We start from the raw sequence: 19,811 nt of genomic DNA on the forward strand, positions 1-19,811 counted from the left end.
GAAGGTCCATTATTGTGGATACATTTATCTTATTCTCCTAACACTATTCTTACTAGATATCCTGAGGCTGTAGGACAATTAATACTCAGAGGAATAAAAACAGCAAAGGGAGTGTTTGGGATTTCTCCCAATAAAATTATTACTCCATATACTATGGATCAAATTGATGAGTTAGCTAATGAGTTAAATACTTGGGCAATAATCATGTGTAAATCTAATGTTTCATTTGATAATCACTTACCATCTAATCCTTTGTTGTCTTTTTGGTCTAAGCATCCTGTAGTTTTTCCAAAGATGACAAGAAAAACCCCTATCATGAATGCTCCAAATATATTCACTGATGGGTCAAATAATGGTACAGCAGCAACAGTTACACCTGATCAAACTTTTACATTTTTAGTACAAAAGGTAGAGCTTAATGCAGTATTACAAGCTTTTATGATGTTTAAAGATTCTGTATTTAATTTATTTTCTGATAGTCAGTATGTAGTTAATGCTATAGTATCCCTTGAAGATGCTGGTAGGATTTCCCCTTCCTCTACTGTTTTCTCTTTGTTTTCCACTATACAAAGTCTAATCTGGGACAGAAAAGATCCATTCTTTATAGGACATATACAGGATTGCCTGGAACCCTTAGTTTGGGCAATGAATTAGCAGATAAATCTACACATGACATACATATTTTCTCCACAATAAAAGAAGCTATTAATTTTCATAAAAGGTTCCATGTCAATGCTAATACTTTACAAAAGCATTTTAAAATAACTAAAGAACAAGCCCGACATATAATAAAACAATGTCAAAATTGTGTGACATTTTTACCACAAGTTAATCTTGGAGTCAATCCTAGAGGACTGATACCTAACCATATTTGGCAGATGGACATCACACACTTTCCAAAATTTGGAAAATTAAAATATTTGCATGTTACAGTTGATACTTCTTCCGGATTTTTGATGGGCTCCCTTCATGCCGGAGAAAAAACTAAAGATGTTATAGCTCATTGCTTACAAAATTTTGCCACTGTGGGCGTTCCAAAACAGTTAAAAACAGATAATGGTCCTAGTTATGCTTCTACCTCTTTTAAACAATTTTGCTCATCATTTGGCATTACTCACATAACAGGAATTCCATACAATCCACAAGGACAAGGCATAGTTGAAAGAGCTCATCAAACTATTAAAATGTACTTATTAAAACAAAAGGAGGGAATTGGAAAGGGGTATATATCCCCCAAAGATAAACATAAAATAACCCTTTTTACTCTAAACTTTTAAAATTTGGATTCATCAGGGCTTAGTGCTGAGGAAAGATATTTGTATCCAAAAAATCTACATAAGCCTAAGGTACTTTGGAAGGATATTCTAACAGGACAATGGAAAGGTCCTGGCCCAGTGATAGTCTGGAGTCGGGGCTCTGTTTGTGTTTTTCCACAGGGAGAACAGCAGCCAATTTGGATTCCAGAGAGATTAACCAAGACAATTTCTACAGTCCAAAAGGAAGATGATTTGACTCAAATCCATAACAGCTGATATCCAGAACTCCAGCTTGGCTATTCTTACATCTGCGATAGTGATTAACCAGGATGCTTTTTTCAATATCTATTTTATTATTGCTTTTTCCCACATCATAAAGTTCTATTTTATTTTTGAGCTCATACAGACCTAGGTTAATGTTTTTCTGATCAGTTTTATTTTTGACTGTGGAGTTTTTAAACATTGCAATGGAGATTTCACCTAGGTAAAGCTACAAGGCCTTTACTATTGTCTTATGTGTTGTATGTTACGTGTGCACACTTCTGTTTTGTGTTGTATGTCTGTATGTGCGTATGTCCATATATCATATATGAGGAGCGCTCATGAATATGGATCCGAATTATTTTTATTATTCACGTGATTTTAATAGTTTAATTTAATTTGGGTAAACAGCTGTTGAGGATTGTTTTAATATATGAACAAATAGGAGGTTAACAGATCTGTTTGTTTGCTTTCACCTTTCCTTTTCATTATATTTAATAATTCTGTTCAGGATAATGTAAATTGTTCTAAAAATTGTTTTCTTAGTACCTGTTGAAATGTTACATATTTTTTTTTAGCATCATCTTCAGAATTCCTATTTTCATCCCAGTGCCGGTGAAGACAAAGATGAAACCAAACTACAACTTCTTCGAGAGTTATCACAACAAACTGTATAAATTGATACATCAATAATTAATAAATCAACAAGTAATGCTCAATCAATGAGTCGATTTATTTTGGGAGGATATGGACATATTGATAGATTCCTCCGCTTTGAACTGCTTACAGAACTTGCCTGGACTATGTATCACTTGTATGCATTGTGATCTATCTATTGATGCAGCGAATTATGGTAGTGCTAGTGTACCTTTGCTGATGTGTCACCAGTGATGCAATTTTTCCTAGGAGCCGTCAATTGACTTGGTGTCGTGGCATTTCTGTATCCTCCTCCCTTCTACTAGTGATGGTCTAATTTTGGGGGCCAATAGAGGTGAGGCAAAGAACCTCACCCCCCCACCGGCACCAAGGCCAAATTTGGGGGCCAACAGAGGTGAGGCAAAGAACCTCACCCCCCCCACTGGTGCATAGGCCTATCCACAAGTATGACTATACGCTGGACCGTTAGTCAGTGATGGGTATGATCCAATTGCAGTGGTATCAACCTAAGACAGGAGGCTGACGCCTAAAGGTCAGTTTTCCGATGACGGGTAAGAACCAAATGTTGAATTGGACAAACCTAACAGGCACGGTCTCTAGCCACATTGGTTGTTGCTTAATTAAACAGAAGGAGGGAGATGCTAAGAGTCAGCCAAGTATATGATGCATGGCATTTTTCGTTTAAAGGTGACGCCAGCTAGCCATTGAGATGATATGATTATGTTAAGATTTGCATTCATATGGATATTGGACTCCTGCTGTTCACCTCAGCCTGCTACGGGACTCCTGGAGAGTTCCCATTGGTTGGAGAAGTACAGTAGGAGGGAGTTCCAGGGGAGGAACTTCCTCTGGGGGTTCCGGGAGAACGCTGCGTGGGTGGATCGGCGATCTTCCCTGGGGTGTACAGAACATTGGCGGCAGTTTCAAAAAATAAAGTTTGTTCTGCTTGGGTGGCTCGTGATTTTGTGCCTAGCCAGACTGTGGCCACTAAGCTTAGAAGATTCAAATCATAACATTTCTTGAGATTTACAATCATTTTTTTCTGAAATTTCTGCCCATTTTTGTGCAAAATCACTAACTTATACATCTTTTTACAGTATTCATGAACGCTTCAAAATTAGACAAGGAAAATCACATATTTTTAATGATATAAACACCCATAGAATCAGAACTTTTAGGCCAATCCATTCAATCCTTGGGTTTTAAACCTCATAATCAAATAGACATATGGTAAAAAATTGGCCACCAAGTCCCAAGTCCATTGAAAATGCTAAATGACTAAGGAGAAAGTGACTGAATTCACTTAGTGATTTTAGACAGAAATCTTAAAAGTGATTACTATCGTTTTGCTAATGATATAATTTTGTTGTCCTCTGGTAGAAATAAAGACTGCATCTTTTGACTTTTTTCTCACATTAAAAGAAAATCTCCTGAAATTTCATTACTAACAATGATGTTTACTATAAGATTTTGGAAAATATATGAAATTAAGAATGTTGCCTTCTATCATAGTTTTCCAAGAGTTATTATGATGAAATGCTATTCAATCCTATCAAAATTTATCAAGTTCCATTGAAACTGCAATATTTCTCGTTCTTTTAAAATATTATCTGAAAAAAACATCTTAATATACTTTAAAATATTAAAACCTTTTGGTTCCTAGAATGAATAGAATTCAAGAATACTGGATGTTTGGCAAAATAATATTTAGAATTCCTCTATGTTTATTAATAATTTTGTTCTCTAATATTTTCCTTGACCAGTGTCGCTATTACAGTTATACTAGTATCAATTAAAGAACTACGCATCATTTTGTATTTTCACTTTCTACAAAGTTAGCATTCAGTGGGGTTAAATATTCTTTGAAGGTTTAAAACTTGTGGTAAAACTTCTAGAACCTAAATCTAGAGTTTTTAATGATGAATTCAATTTCATTACTGTCTCTATGTCATTCCAAATGCATGTGTGTAAAATCCCCTACACACCCAGTACCATCTCATATTAAGTATGTTATTTCTGTCTATATGGTCTTATCTTTGTTGCTTGAAAGCTAAACAAATAATGTTATGGCTTATTGTCCAAATTAATAATGCCTCTGGCCTTAGAAAAAATTCAAATGGAATCATTTCTACCTTTTCTCATCTTCCAGGAAAAATTATGAAAATACTAAAAAATATGAGAAATATTGATAAAATAATGTTTAGAATTCACCAATCTTCATTGGTGAATTTGGCAGGTATTCTTGTTTATACTACTGTTCTTGCCCAGTTTTGCTATTAAGGTTAGAATTGTCTCATAAAAGAAATGGGCAACCTTTTTCTAATTTTGTTACCCTATTTTTTAACCTGGCATCAGAAAATATTATCAAACTGTTCTACTACTACAAGGTGTTATTTTGTGCCATGTAAAAAGACTCCACAGTATTTCCCAAAATGACTGTATAGATCCTTGCCGCTATTCAAGGAAAGCAATGACATTATGTGAAACCTAACAAGAAATGTAAACTCTAAAGTCTCACCCCAGTCCTACAGAATTGGAATTTGCATTTAATAAGATCACCAAGTGCTTTATATACTAATAAAATCTTCAGACACTATTATAGATAACTAGATTCACCAGGTTATATTCTTAATAAGCATTGAGTCAACAAGGATTTGTGGGTGAAATATACCAGAGAAATGCTGAGTAACATTAAGTTAAAGAATATTCTTTACTATGGTGCTTTACAAACACATCTAATGTGGGAAAAGAAATCATACAGAATTACTCTTACACAAACATAATTCAAAATCACAATATTGAAGTAGGCAAGATGGAAATATGATTTCTAAAAATGGGGTCTTAGAAGATGTCTTTATAGCAGAATTGAAGAGGAATATCATCCAATAGGAAAAGAAATACAGAAAGAATCCTTAAAATTGTAACCCTAAACGCAAAGTTCTGAAAGAGCTTTATATACCTAAGCTATACATGTAATTAAAAGCTACGTTCTACTTTTGAATTCCCTAATGTGCTTTGTGTGGGCTTAAATACATGTTATTCCACTATTTAATTTGACAAAGAACTGTAAAGATTCCAAGAGTTATATTAACACTTTGTAAATTTTTTATACAAAACAATCTAATAAAGGACTTATATAAATATTAATCAACCTATCAGGTCCTATTTATTTCTTATGTCATTTTGGGCTCAATTTAGCCTATACTCAGGTAACTATACTAATATTATAAGCACCCACATTTATCAATAAAGCATGTTTTTAATTTAAAAAAATAATGGTGATCATATGCTATAAACCAAGAGAAAATAAGTAAAGCCAGACTTGCCCGCCCATGGGTATAAAACAAAGCAAAGCAAAACAAACAACAAAATTCATTTGAAAAAAAAAGATTTAAAACAAATTATTTTCAAATACTGACAACAGGCAGAGCAGAACTGTGATCCCTGAAGAAAAAAAAAAAAAACAATATGATCCAATAGTCATCCTAGTATTCTGCCTGCAAGCACTTCCCAGATGTAGAGAAAGCAGTCTCAAAGAATGGAAGAAACAGAGGTTTGGGTTTGGGGAGGTTGAGGAAGTCAAAATGTGCAAGGCAGATTACCACAACTGATGCAGCTACCCAGAGAAAGAGCTCTAGGGGAGTACACAACAATGAAGCTTTCCCATACAGGATGGAATTCAATGAGGCTCAGCAAAAATGAGGAAAGGAGAGGCAGATGTAGCTCAGTGGTAGAGCAGTTGCCTAGAATGTGCAAGGCCCTGGATTCTACCCAACTACCACAAAAACAAAACAAACAAAGAGTTATAAGCTGAACAATTCCCAAAGCACTGACTAGTCTAGATGTACAGACATCTGTGAATACCTACACCATTCAGTTAAAAATCCCAAAGCATGGTATTTTAGCAGTCGAAGTAACCTTGCCTTAAAATTAACTACAGTTCAAACCACCTGTCTAATACAGCTGATCATAAAAATTCAACAATCTCTAAAACAAAACAAAACAAAACAAGCACTCAGCAATTTATCACTCACATACACACCTAATCAAAGACATCAGACATGTGAAGAAGCAGGGAATTAAGATTTATCAGACAATAGAAAGAGATCCTGAAATGACTGAGATGAAGTAGCTCAGCGGTAGACCACTTACTCTACCAGAGGATTACAAAACACTTGTAAATATGTGGTGGTAGTTATCACAGTACACATATTTATCAAAATTCATTCAAATGTAAACTTAGAATGGGTTCTTTTTATATGTAAATTATTCTTTGTTCTTTTAACTGAAAGGCTAAATACTTTTAAGTTCTATATTACACTGACAATATTATTCATTTCACATATTGAAAGAATTAAGCTTAGATCAATACCAGCTCCTTATAAAAGGAGAATTTCTTACAAAGTATGATATACAGATGTATTTTCTTTACAAATATAATGTATATAATATGCACTTTTCTGAAAAAAATTAGATGATCTTACAATTTTGCAGTTTTTATATAATCTATAACATTCATGATAACTATATAACCAAGGATAATAATATTTTGATGGATGAAACTGAGTAAAATTCATTATTAGACTATAGAGATACAATATAAAAGGTGTAGCACACATTAAACAATTTTTGCACAGGAATGATGTAACATACTTAGAATCATTTCAGAAGAGACTTAACAATAGTGTAACTTAAGGGAAATCCTAGAAACATGTTTATTTTTTAAAAAAGATATATTGTAAATGAAGGAATAATATATTTGATATTGCTAACAAAACTACAAAACAAGACACAGCTTCCTTCTCTGAAAAGTTAAAGCCTGATAATGCCTGTTATCATTAGTTAAGACATGATAATGAGCCCCTTTCTGATTGTTTTCCCTATTTTGGACTGTTGCCAAAGCACTTATTTCAATTAAACTATATGGTCAGAACAAGGATATATTTCATGGTAAGAAATATGATATGATAAAAAAAATTCATTGAAACTAATTCATTAAAAATTAAGCTCTGTGAGGCACAGAGGCACACAACTGTAATCCCAAAGACCTGAGAGGCTAAGACAGAAGGATCAAAAGTTCCAGTTTGGCCTAGCAACATAGCAAGTTTCCTAAGCAATTTTGCAAGACTTATCTCAAAATTAAAAAAAAAAAAAATTAAAAGGGCTGGGGATGCGGCTCAGTGGTTAAGCACCTCTGGGTTAAATCCCTGCACACACACAAAAAAAGAGAAATTTTAAAAATGAACAAAAAATAAAGCAAAATAAAGTTCTAGTTCTAAACCAAGTTGCTATTCCACTAACAAATCTTCCTTGCACTTCCAAAAAGCATGTGTCCTAACAATTTGCAGAACCTGGGATGTTGATCTTTTTTGTTTTCAATTTTTTTTTGTTTTAATTAGTTATAAATGACAATGGAATGCATTTATGCACTTTGATATAGCATACATAGATAGGATATAAGTTCTTATTTTTCTGAGTGTGCATGTTACATAATTATATTGGTCATGTAGTCACATATATACATACAGTAATAATGTCTGTTTAATTCTATTATCTTTCCTATCCCCACATTCCCTCCTCTCCCCTCCCATCACTTCCCTCTACCTAATCTAAGGTAAGGCTATTCTTCCCTAGTGTCCCCTGCCTTATTGTGAATTAGCAACTGCATATTAGAGAAAACATTCGGCCTTTGGTTTTGTAGGATTGGTTTATTTCACTTAGCTTGATATTCTCCAACTCCATCCATTTACTGGTAAATGCCATAATTTCACTCTTCCTGAAAGTGAGTAATATTCCATTGAGTATATATACCACATTTTCTTTATCTATTCATCTAGTGAGGGACACCTAAGTTGGTTCTATAGTCCAGCTATTGTGAAGTGAGCTACTATAAACATTGATGTGGCTGTGTCAATATAGTATGCTGATTTTAAGTCCTTTGGGTATAATCCAAGGAGTGGGATTGCTGGGTCAAATGGTGGTTCCATTTCCAATTTTCTGAGGAATCTCTATACCGCTTTCCATAGTGGTTGCACCAATATGCAGTCTCACCAGCAATGTATGAGTGTACCTTTTTCACCACATCCTCGTCAACATTTATTGTTGCCTGAATCCTTGAGGATTGACATTCTGGCTGGAAGAAAATGAAATTTTAGAGTAGTTTTGATTCACATTTCTCTAATTGCTAGAGATGTTGAACACTTTTTCATATATTTGTTGATCAACTGTATTTCTTCTTTTGTAAAGTGTCTGTTCAGTTCCTTAGCCCATTTATTGATTGGGTTATTTGTTTTTGTTTTTTTGAGTGTTAAGTTTTTTGAGTTCTTTATATATCTTAAAGATTAATGCTTTATCAGAGGTGCATATGGTAAAGATTTTCTCCCAATCTGTAGGCTCTCTCCTCATATTATTAATTGTTTCCTTTGCTGAGAAGAAGCTTTTTAATTTGAATCCATCCCATTTACTGATTCTTGATATTTTACTTCTTGTGCTTTAGGAGTCTTGTTAAGGAAGTCAGATCCTAGGCTGATATAGTGAAAATTTGGTCCTATTTTTTCTTCTATTAGTCACAGGGTCTCTGTTCTAGTACCTAAGTCTTTAAACATGATTCATCATATTAATAGACTTAAAAACAAGAATCATGTGATCATCTTAATAGATGAAGAAAAAGCATTTGACAAAATACAGCACCTCTTCATGTTCAAAACACTAGCAAAACTAGGGATAGTAGGAACATACCTCTCCATTGTAAAAGCTATATATGCTCAACCCAAGGCCAGCATCATTCTAAACAGAGAAACATTGAAAGCATTCCCACTAAAATCTGGAACTGAAGAAAGACTCAATAAAGAAGAAGATGGAATGGAAGAGATTGAGCAGTTGAATCACAGAGAATGCTAAGTGTCTACCAAAAGTTTGTATGTTGCAAACTTACTCTCCAAATTAATAGTATTTAGAGATATGGCATTTGGGAGATAATTAAAATCAGATAATATCATGAGGGCGGAGCTTCCATAATGACATTAGTGACTTTATAGGAAAAGGAGGAGAACCCCCGGTTGGCACACTTTCTCTGTCTTGTGATACCCTACACCATGTTACGATAATGCAAAAAGTCCCTCACCAGATATCTGTGCCATGCTTTTGGACTTTCCAATGTCCAGATATGAGCTAAATAAACCTCTATTTTTTTTAAACAAATTATCCAATCTGTAATAGTCATTTATGGCAACAGAAAATGGACTAAGACAGAGAATGAACAAGATAAAAGAAAAGGAAGGGAAAATTGAAAGACAGAAAATAGAATGAGAAGTCTTCTAAGGTAATTTTAAACAGAGAATTAAAAGGAGAGTGTGAAGAAAATGAAAAAAGAGTCTATATTTGAATGGATAATGTATTAAAAATGTCCAAATGATGAAGGCAATTTAGGAACTTAGGCACTTTGTGGTAAACTGCAAAGAACAAAGGAAAAGGAAGAACTAAAAAGTAGCTAGAGAAAAGGGTCAGATTCTCTAAACCCCCTTGGCTAACCAACTATTCAAAATCAATAAAATAACACATTTAAAGTGGTGAAAGAAAATAACTATCAAATAGAGATGTGCTTGAATGAGCCATCCTTCTGGGAATGTAAAATAAAACTTAAAATATTTATAATTATAATAATTTTTGTTACAGAGATATTTTAAAAGAAAATGAAATACAAAGAAAAAGTGAAAATATTAGGTTAAGAATAATTCTCACCTTTAAATATTCTAAGATCCTAGTCCTAAATTGCCATTTAGCTTTAAAATTTAAGCATGTATGATTATTGAAGAATAACCATCAAAATAATATTTATATAGTGCATAAATTCTAAAACAAAGGAGGAAGAAAATGGAAAAACAAATACACTAAATAAACAACAATAACAAAAAAGACTAACAGAAACAGCAGGGCTTATGGACAGATTAAAAAGGACAGGATAAGATGAATAACAAGAGTCAAAATGAATATATTTTTCCCTTTCACAAAAGGAAATGTCTGATTGGATATTTTTAAGATTCTTACTAAATTCCAGAACACTGAGACCATCAAATACTGGGAAGATATAAAGTAAAAGAAACTCTCACTCACTGCTAATGGAAATACAGGATTACAGTCACTATAGAAAGCAGCTGGGCTGTTCCATATAAAATTAAGCAAACTCTTACACATCCACCAATTTTACTGGTATTCAGGATAGAATATATAGCCTCAAGAATGAAACCTACTATAAATTATGGACTTTAGTTTATAATAAGCTGTCAGTATTGGCTTATTAATTATAACAAACGCATTAACCCAAGATGTTAATAGGGAAAACTTGAGGTAGTGAGGTGATGTATTTAAACTGTACTTTTCTTTCAAATTCCCTATAAACCTAAGCTTTTTCAAAACATAGTCTACTGATGCTTAAAATACATAAATAAAAAAATACAGCATGTTTACACAAAAATAATCCAGCTCTAGCAATTTGTAATGTAGGTAAAACACATAGATTTTGAAACTCTAGGGGAAATAGATGGAGAAAAAACACAATGCAAACACAAAACAAAGGAAATCTAAAATATCCAAATATATTTCAGACAAAATATAACCAAATTTTTACCAGAAATTAGGAAAGTATTTCATTGTAAGAAATCTTTCAATTCACTAGGAATATAAAACAATTTTAAACTACATGGACATAATTAAAGAGTCCCAAAGTAGATACAGTTAGCATAAGCTGAGGGGGGAAAAAAAGGAGAAATTGAGAAGTGATTGGGGGAGATTTACTTGCCTCTTTTAAATACTAATGGGATAATTAAATTGATAGTTATAAAAGTTTACCACAATAAAATTAACAAAATTAGTTTAATGAATTTCATTAAAATATGCAATCGATTATCAGGAAATATATATTCTTTTTAAGCATTGTAGGGCTTTCAGTCACCCACATCTACCTCTCCCCCTCTCTGAAGGCCTTCCTCCTTTCTTTCTGTGTTCTGACCTAGAAACCTAGAATGCCTTGACAGCTCTGAGACCTCCCGACTGCTTGTTTTCCCCATTTAGGCTGGAACCCAAGACTGGGCCTTGAAAATTCCTATGCACTTAGACTTTTCCCCACAAAAAAAACCTAAGAAATTGTCCCTATTGCTAAACAAGTTGAAACTATCTCTTGAACTAAGACAAATTCCTTTAAACTCTTATATAAACTTCATAACCCAAACCTCTTGCGTCAGACTCACCTAAGTAGAATATCTTTCTCTCACTATCTGTGGCAAGGATCACTGGAATGCCCTGTCAGTGTATTTCCCTAATAAATGCCTTTGGTCTGATCACCTAAGTGTTTAGTGTTTCTTTGTTTGGAATCCCAATTGGCCCCAGGTCTGAAATGGTCAGGACACTCACTTATGGGAACTCCCTTGCAGCCACTTTTGGTGCAACTCCTGCCATGGGTTTAGCTGGACAGAGCAAGCATACACATAATACAATCTTTGACCAGATACTAGGCCAAACAGATAGTCTCAAGAAATTTCAAAATATATGAAGCTAATCCACCCTCTCTGACAACAAAATACACTTAAATTCGGGTGTGTAAAAAATAAGCAAACCTACAAACTACAAACATACATTTTGAAAAAACACATTTGAATAACCCATGGATTAGAAAATAAATAAATCAGCACCCTGCAATCTGTATTTGGGGTAAAAATGGGAGTTCATAACCCACTTGAATCTAATGTATGAAATATGATATGTCAAGAGCTTTGTAATGTTTTGAACAACCAATAAAAAAAATCAGTTTAGCACCAAAAAAAGAAAAAGAAAATAAATAAATCATACTAGAAATTTAAAAATACAAAAAAAATTAGTAATGAGGAAACATAACTTGTAGAACATAGCTAATGTAGTATCTAGAATGATATTTGTAACTTTAAATGCTTATATTAGTCTTAAATTTCAATTAGATACAGTTTCATAAATTAATTCAATTAAATCTTTCTAATCTCCATAAGAAAATTTCCCAAAATCCTTTGGAATATCATTTGGATTTATAAGTAATGGTGGCTGATGAAATAATATCAGTATAATTCAATTTTTATTTACCATGAAATTTATAAGAGTATATTCTAAACTTATTTGTTACTAATTTTTTTTCTTTTAGGATATGTGTGATATTGCCAAAATACATATTCAATGTACTCACAAATATCTGGGAAAGAAATGTGTGCTAAAGGTATGCCTAATAGGCAACTCCAGAAAAATAACTGTAGGATAAGCATTTACAAATAAGAAACTAATATTCAAATAGATAAAATAAAAAAAGGATCTTAATATTGCAGAAACCCTTTATATGGAAAACTCATGGAGGGGGGGGGGGAATTAACATTTAAGCCAAAACAATATTTACATAAATGTCTATTTTAATCTGCTATGAAAACTACTACATCATTATAAAAATTAAGTTGTTATATCTTAAGGTATTTATTCTGAGTTTTTCAGAAATGTGACTTTGTGCTTTTGTATGATAGTTAGCTAGGCCTGAAGATAGAATAACCTTAGTCACTACCAGCTAGTCAAATGGTAAAACATTTGGGTGATCAGCTAAAACTGGTTCCATTTCAGTAGTAACTGAAATACTTTTATTTATATAGATTTGTATCAATTTTGTATATGTACATGTATCAATATATATAGTATGTCACCAGATGTCAAACAAAATCACATTTTCTGTCATCATTGCTTTTCTTTGCATGGGGCCAGGAGACAATATTTACTTAGACTGTATGGAGAATGGGATTGATTGTAAATGTAGCTCAGAGGTAGATGGTGTGGTTAGCATGTGAGGCCCTGGCACCACATAAAAGGAAGGAAGAGAAAGAATGGAATACATTGGAGTGTGTTATAGTCCTTCTGATAGAAATCTTTGCAAAAGCAATGAAAATGTATTATTGATTCTAATTATTAACAAATTCAAGCACGAGGAACATAGACATAAATTAAAATCATCGTTCCACCAAAGCTCTTATATCTTACATCACCACTGTGTTATGACTGTGGCTCCACTGGAAAATATGCTTCCTATTTCACATATAATCCTTTTGCTTTTCCTTTTTCCTAAACTTAATAATTCTTTGAAATCTTTACAAATGATATAATATCAACAACACACCTTTAAGTTTACAAGTATTTTAAATTACAAACTAATCTAACACCTTCTTTTATAAGCTTAAAGCATCAAATTTGCATTAGATTTTATCCTAAAACTCCAAATTACATGGTAGTTAAAAAATGTCTCCTTCAAATAATACTTAGTAATTAAGAACTATAAGTGTAACTTGTTAAATATGATATTGAAATTATAAATACATGATTCTAGATTATAGTTTCACTGTCAATAGACACTATTTTAAGTATAGAATATTTTTCAATATGCAATTAAATACACTTTTAAAAAATAATTTAGTAGATACTTTTAAAATATAAGTAATTTAGTTATAGTAATGACTTTCCATGTTACTGTAGAAAAATATTTTGAAAATAAAATGATTAGAGAAGAATCTTCCAAAACAGCCAGAGAACTTTTGGATAAAAATAAATTCTCTAAGTGCACTTGATGAGCTATACTTTAAGTCCAGCTTACTGAAAAGAAAATGTCAGTACAGGATATATAAAGCATTGTAAGAAATAATAAAATAGCTCCATAATTCTCTTTGATTTACAAGAACAATTGAACACATTTTTCACCAGAGTGGTCACCAATCTTCACTGAAAATGGAAAATTGCTTCATCTTACTCTATCATAAGAATTTCTTTGAAATGGTGCTGTTTTGAAAGCTTCTTTCTCCAGGATGGATGAGAAGAGGTACAGATGTACTCTGTTCTAGACCAGAATGGCACCTGAAAGCACACCAGTAGTCCAAATACACATCATAATTTACCCGGGTATCTCTCATACAGGAAGAAAGAGGAAAGAAGTGGCTAGAAGAAAGGCAGAAATCTTTCTAAAGAGAATAGCCAAAGGCAGGTCCTATGTGAATCAGAAACACTAAAGATAACTGCAGAAACCTTTAATCAAAATACAGCAAAATAGCAGAATGAAGATTCTTTGAGGTCTAAGTTCTCAAACATTTTTATTGAATGAGATAATGAGTACTTTGCTGAGTTGAAAAACTATCATCTAACATTTATTGAGTCATTCCTATGTTCCAGTCACTAAGGATAACAACATTAAAAAAAAAAATCAGTATTTACTCTTAAGAACTTCCTGTCAAGTGGTTAGAAGAAATTATATTCTATTTAGGCTGTACTTTGTATGTAGCTATTCAGTCATTTACAAATTGCTTATTCTATCTAAATTATCATGCCCTCATCTGTTAAATGGTGAATAAGTATTTGCTCTCTCATCTTTCATACCTATGGTCATTAAGGATAGGGAGTACATGACTTAATATTTTCCTCTGGATCTTTGCTGTAAAAAACACAATTTTATATTTGGAACTTAAAATCATGAAAGTAGGAAAAATTAAAATAGAAGTAAATTAAGTGCACTAGAAACCTCTGAGGTGCATCTACAATAAATTACTATTGGGAGCTAGAGAATAAAGCAATTTAAAAATCCCATTATTCCACATAAACCTGGATACAAATGTATATAAAATGTATATAAAACAAACAACTGGAGAATTAGAGGTTATTTTCGAAATTATCTAGCACAGCTTTTATTTAAGATTTAAGATAGAAGAAAACTCAGATTTGGAAAGGTAAAGATGATTTGCTCAATGACTCAAGATTACAAAGTATTACAACAGTCTCAATTTTTGTGTCCCCCTAAAAAATCATATGATGAATTTCTAACCCTGTTTGATAGTATTAGCAGACGAGGTTTTTGAGAGACATCCCATGTTTACTGTGTTTCTTGATTGTATCATTTTCTCTTGTGTTGATTTAATCTCATGTTGTTTTGTTTATCATGTTCCAAGAGCAATGAACTATACCATACAACCTAGGGGTGAGTAGGTTATACCATCTAATTTTTTGTTAGTACCTCTGATGGTCACACAAAAACAAAGTTGCCTAATGACACAATTCTCAGGACATACCATGGGCCCTTAAGCAACAGATGGCAGTACACCAGACTGCAAGCTGGGAAGGACCAATTGCTTCTCTGAGAACATTCTCTCAAACTGACCTTTTATCAAAAGTTTGAAGGTAAAATGATAACAGTGTTTGAAAAGACTGATGAAAAGATGTCAGAGGAAATGAGCACGATATAAACAACATTGTAGACTGTGCAAAAAAAGAGAGTTAATTTAGCTGGCCTGGTTGCTTTTCTTTGAAAGCGCTGGCACAAGTTGGCCCTTGGTTGGCATCTGGGAACTTGGATATCATCAGGACTCCAGCTATTCCCAGAACTCAGAAGAGTGGGCTCATTGTGCCTAAACTATTAATACAAACAATACAATTTGTGCTGAATGCTTGCAATTTTTCTGAGAAACTGGAATGTGGGGACACACAAGGCAGAGGGTACCTAAAAGACCATCTCTAAAAAAACACCTTGGTACTCTAAGACACATCAGTCGTGGAAACATTTCACACTTGTCACAACTCATTGACAGAGAATACATCCTTCCTGTGTCACTCCATGGAGGGAGAACTCTGAAAGTTTATGCCTGGTTTCCCCTAGGGGATATTGCCCTATACCCCCTTTTCCTTTTGTTGTAATAGATCTTAGCCATGAGTATAAAATATGCTGAGTCTTATGAATCCTCCTAGCCAATCATCAAACTTAGGGGTAAAATTGGGGTCCTCTCAAAAGAAATATTTAAAGAGGGAACACAAAAATTGATTCTAGTGGTGCAGACTATTACCCTCAGGATGTTAGAAATCAGCTAATGAGTGAATGAAAACAATTCTCCATTGAGAAAATGTGACAACTTTAAAAAAATGTTATATTTACTAAAAACCTAATGAAAATATACCTCTTAAAGGAATCTACTGAATTAAAAAATTTACATTGTGGAAAACAATCAAGGAAATGATTCCCAGAGTTTATAAAGATATCTCAAGGAACCAGGTACTGTGGCACATGACTGTAATCCCAGCTACGCAGGAGGCTAAGGTGGAAGGATCAAAAGTTCAGGGTCAGCTTGAGAAACTCAGACCGTGTCTCAAAATAAAATAGAAAGAACTAGGAATGCAGCTAAATGGAAGAATGCTTGCAATAGCAAGCATGAGGCCCTAATATCAATCTCCAGTACTATATACATATAAAAAATTTTTAAAAAATAGCTACCTCAAATTTTATCATAGATACCTTATGTAAGATGATAATCAAACCCATCCAAAGTGCAAGAAAATTTTGAGATATTGAAAAATAAATTTAACAGATGTATCCAAGATGAAATTCACCCCCCAAAACAGCTAGGTGTTATATTTTTAGTGGTAATATTCATAGTCATTTAAAAATAGTTCCTTTTTTTTTCAAAGTTAAAGTGTCTGCCTTATATTTGCAAAGCCCTGGGCTTAACCCTTCAGTTCCAAAAATAAAAAAAAAAAGTCAAGTTTCTGTTATTAGGACAAGATGGTCAAAACAGAATGTATGATTCATAACATGTTTTAATTATTATTAACATTTTAACAAATATAAAAACATATGGATTTGAAAGTTGTATTCGCCAAGAAATTATAGACTATTATACAACCAAAATATATTTCTAAAAAATATATTTTATAAATTACCTAATTTGTAAATATTTGTATTTCAAAAACACATTCTTATAAAGAGAGCTTCAGAGATACCATGCTCTCCTTAAAATAAATTATTTACTGGAGGAGTAAAATTTACACAAATCTATAGTGATATTTTTTATATTATGAAGCATAACTGTCAGATTTGAAAGCCAGATCAATCTTAAAACAGCTTAATGTCTTAGTCATGAAAATACATACTTTTTTATTGAAGAAACAGATAAAAATATTTTTTTCACAATTAAATGGAACAAGCAAAAGAATAAAAAGTTCCCTATCTTTCTGACACTAAAATATTCAAATAGGGAATAATAATACTAAAACCTAGGCAAAAAAAAAAAAAACTCAATTGCTACACATACATGCTAAAGATACCAGAATATTCTATATAAGTCTCCCAAATATTAAAAATATTTATTAATATAAAGATAAAAAGGAATTTAGGTGGTGAATCATTCCAGTTCCTGCCAAGGACCTCTTTACCTGAATTCCCACAGATTCCTTTTCCTGATACATAAACTGAATATACTTATGATTCCAAATAAGGCAAATCACATACTGAACTGCTCAAGATTTCAAAAACTGCAATCAATTATCATCTTGAATTTGAATTGTATTAAGAGAAAAGTTTATTTAACTACTATTACATATGACAGAGAAAATAAACTATTAAAATAAAAATATGACTTGATGGAAAATTTATGTTAAATGTCTAGAAACTTATAGAGGCTAGGGCTTACAAGACATAAGGCAGGAACTCTGTTTCCTTTTTTGCCTCTGGAGCTTCTTCATCAATGATAACAATTTCTCTTTCAAGAAATTTTCTATTCAACAGTAGTAATTATAGTATTCAATTACAGTGGAACTATTTTTTTCTTCAATAAAGGCATTATACTTACTGGTTAAGACAACAAGCTTAGAAATCATAGGCAACTACCATTAAATCCCATCTTTAAGCCTTAATTTTAGTTTCTTTATCTGTGAAACAGGATAACACATGTAGCTTCTATATCATAAGTGAAGTTTAAATAAATAAAGCTTGTAAAGCACTTAGAAGAACCTATGAAATTCTGGGTTTTGTTGTTGTTGTTGTTTGGTACTGGGGATTGAACACACAGGCACTTTATATCCACAGCTTGCTCGCTCGCTCTATCTATCTATCTATCTATCTATCTATCTATCTATCCTTTGAGATAGGGCCTTGCTATGTTATTTAGGCAGGCTGGAACTTGAGATTCTCCTGCTTCAGCCTCCTGAGCCACTGGGATTACAGGCATGTACCACCATGCCCAGCTAAAACTCTGTTTCTTATGATTAGCTGATAACATTATTATAGTAGCAATAACTGGAGTATTAAAGCCTAGTCCAGACTAAATTCTATTTGGACCAAAGTGTTATATTTCTAAAGATGAATGTAAATGCTCTTCAACTTACAATGGGGTTACATCCTGATAGACCCATGGTAAATTGAAAATATTGTAAGTCAAATGCATTTAATACACTTGACTTACCAAACATTATGCATTTAATACACTTGACTTACCAAACATTATAACTTAATAATACAGTTCATTTTAGGATATCAATCTGTTGATCACCTGGCTGACTGCTGGTTGCAGCTCATTCTTGCTGCCCAGCATAATGAGAGAATACCATACCAACATGTCACTGGCCTGGAAAATATTAACATTCAAAGTATAATTTCTACTGACTTTGTGTCATTTTTGCACAATATTAACGTTGAAAAAATTCTAAATTAAACCATACTAAGTTGGGTACCCTTTTACATGAAATCAAACCATGACAGTAGTAGAAGGAAAACACACACAAACACACACACACACACACACACACACACACAGGATGAAGCTTCTCTAAGCATGAAGCATGATGTCAAAATCTAATAGCACTGATGGGGTGCAGAAAAATGCTAACCATAATATGGTTCCTTGGAAAATGAAAAAACAGCAAACACAAGTTTGTTCTCTAACTTCCTCCTACCTTTCTTTCCTGAAATCTAACCATAAAATTATTCTCTTACCCCCTTTGAAATTAGGTCATAAGACCCTCCTTCCACAGGGTTCTGACCTATTTCTGAAGGGAAGGAATTTTACACAGAGAGGCCAATAAGAATTTAGACAGGCCTTGCTAAGTTCCCCAATTTACTACCATTAGAACATACCATTTTGTACTCCAATAATCCTTTTTCACAATTTCTACAAAAAAGTTTTCCTTGAATCTTTGAGTCTTCATTTCAGAATGCTCCTGTGTCATACAAAATTTACATTAAATAAATTTCTCACCCTTTTCTATTATTAAGCTGCCTTTTGTTAAAGCAGTCTTAGCAAAGAATCTTACAATGAGGAAAGAGCATATATTTCTTTTTTTTTTATTTCTGTGGGCCAAATATTTATGTGTCCCAAAATTTTACATGTAGAAACCATAATCTCCACGATAGTAGTATTAAAATGTGGGACCTTTAATAGGCAATTGGGTCACAAAAGCAGAATCCTCATGAATGGGATTAATGCCCTCTCTTATAAAAGAAGTTCAAAGGAGGCTTTTTGGCCTTTTCTGCCATGTGAGGAAACAGAAAACACCATCTATAAAGAATGGGCCCTCACCAGATGAAATCTACTGGTACCTTGATCTTGTACTTCCCAGCCTCCAGAATTGTAAGTAACAAATTTACATTGTTTATAAATCACCTTAGTCTAAGGTGTTGTGTTATAGCAGCCTGCACACATTGACACAACTACAACCATAAAAATGGTAGATATGACTACACAAAAATAAATATTTGAAATACAAAAAGCACTATAAATACAGGAGTATGATTTGGAGGAAAATGCAATAGTACTTTAAAATGCCTTTAAACTTGCAGAC

This window comes from Marmota flaviventris, chromosome 8 (assembly GCF_047511675.1).
Source record: "Marmota flaviventris isolate mMarFla1 chromosome 8, mMarFla1.hap1, whole genome shotgun sequence".
Taxonomy (NCBI): domain Eukaryota; kingdom Metazoa; phylum Chordata; class Mammalia; order Rodentia; family Sciuridae; genus Marmota; species Marmota flaviventris.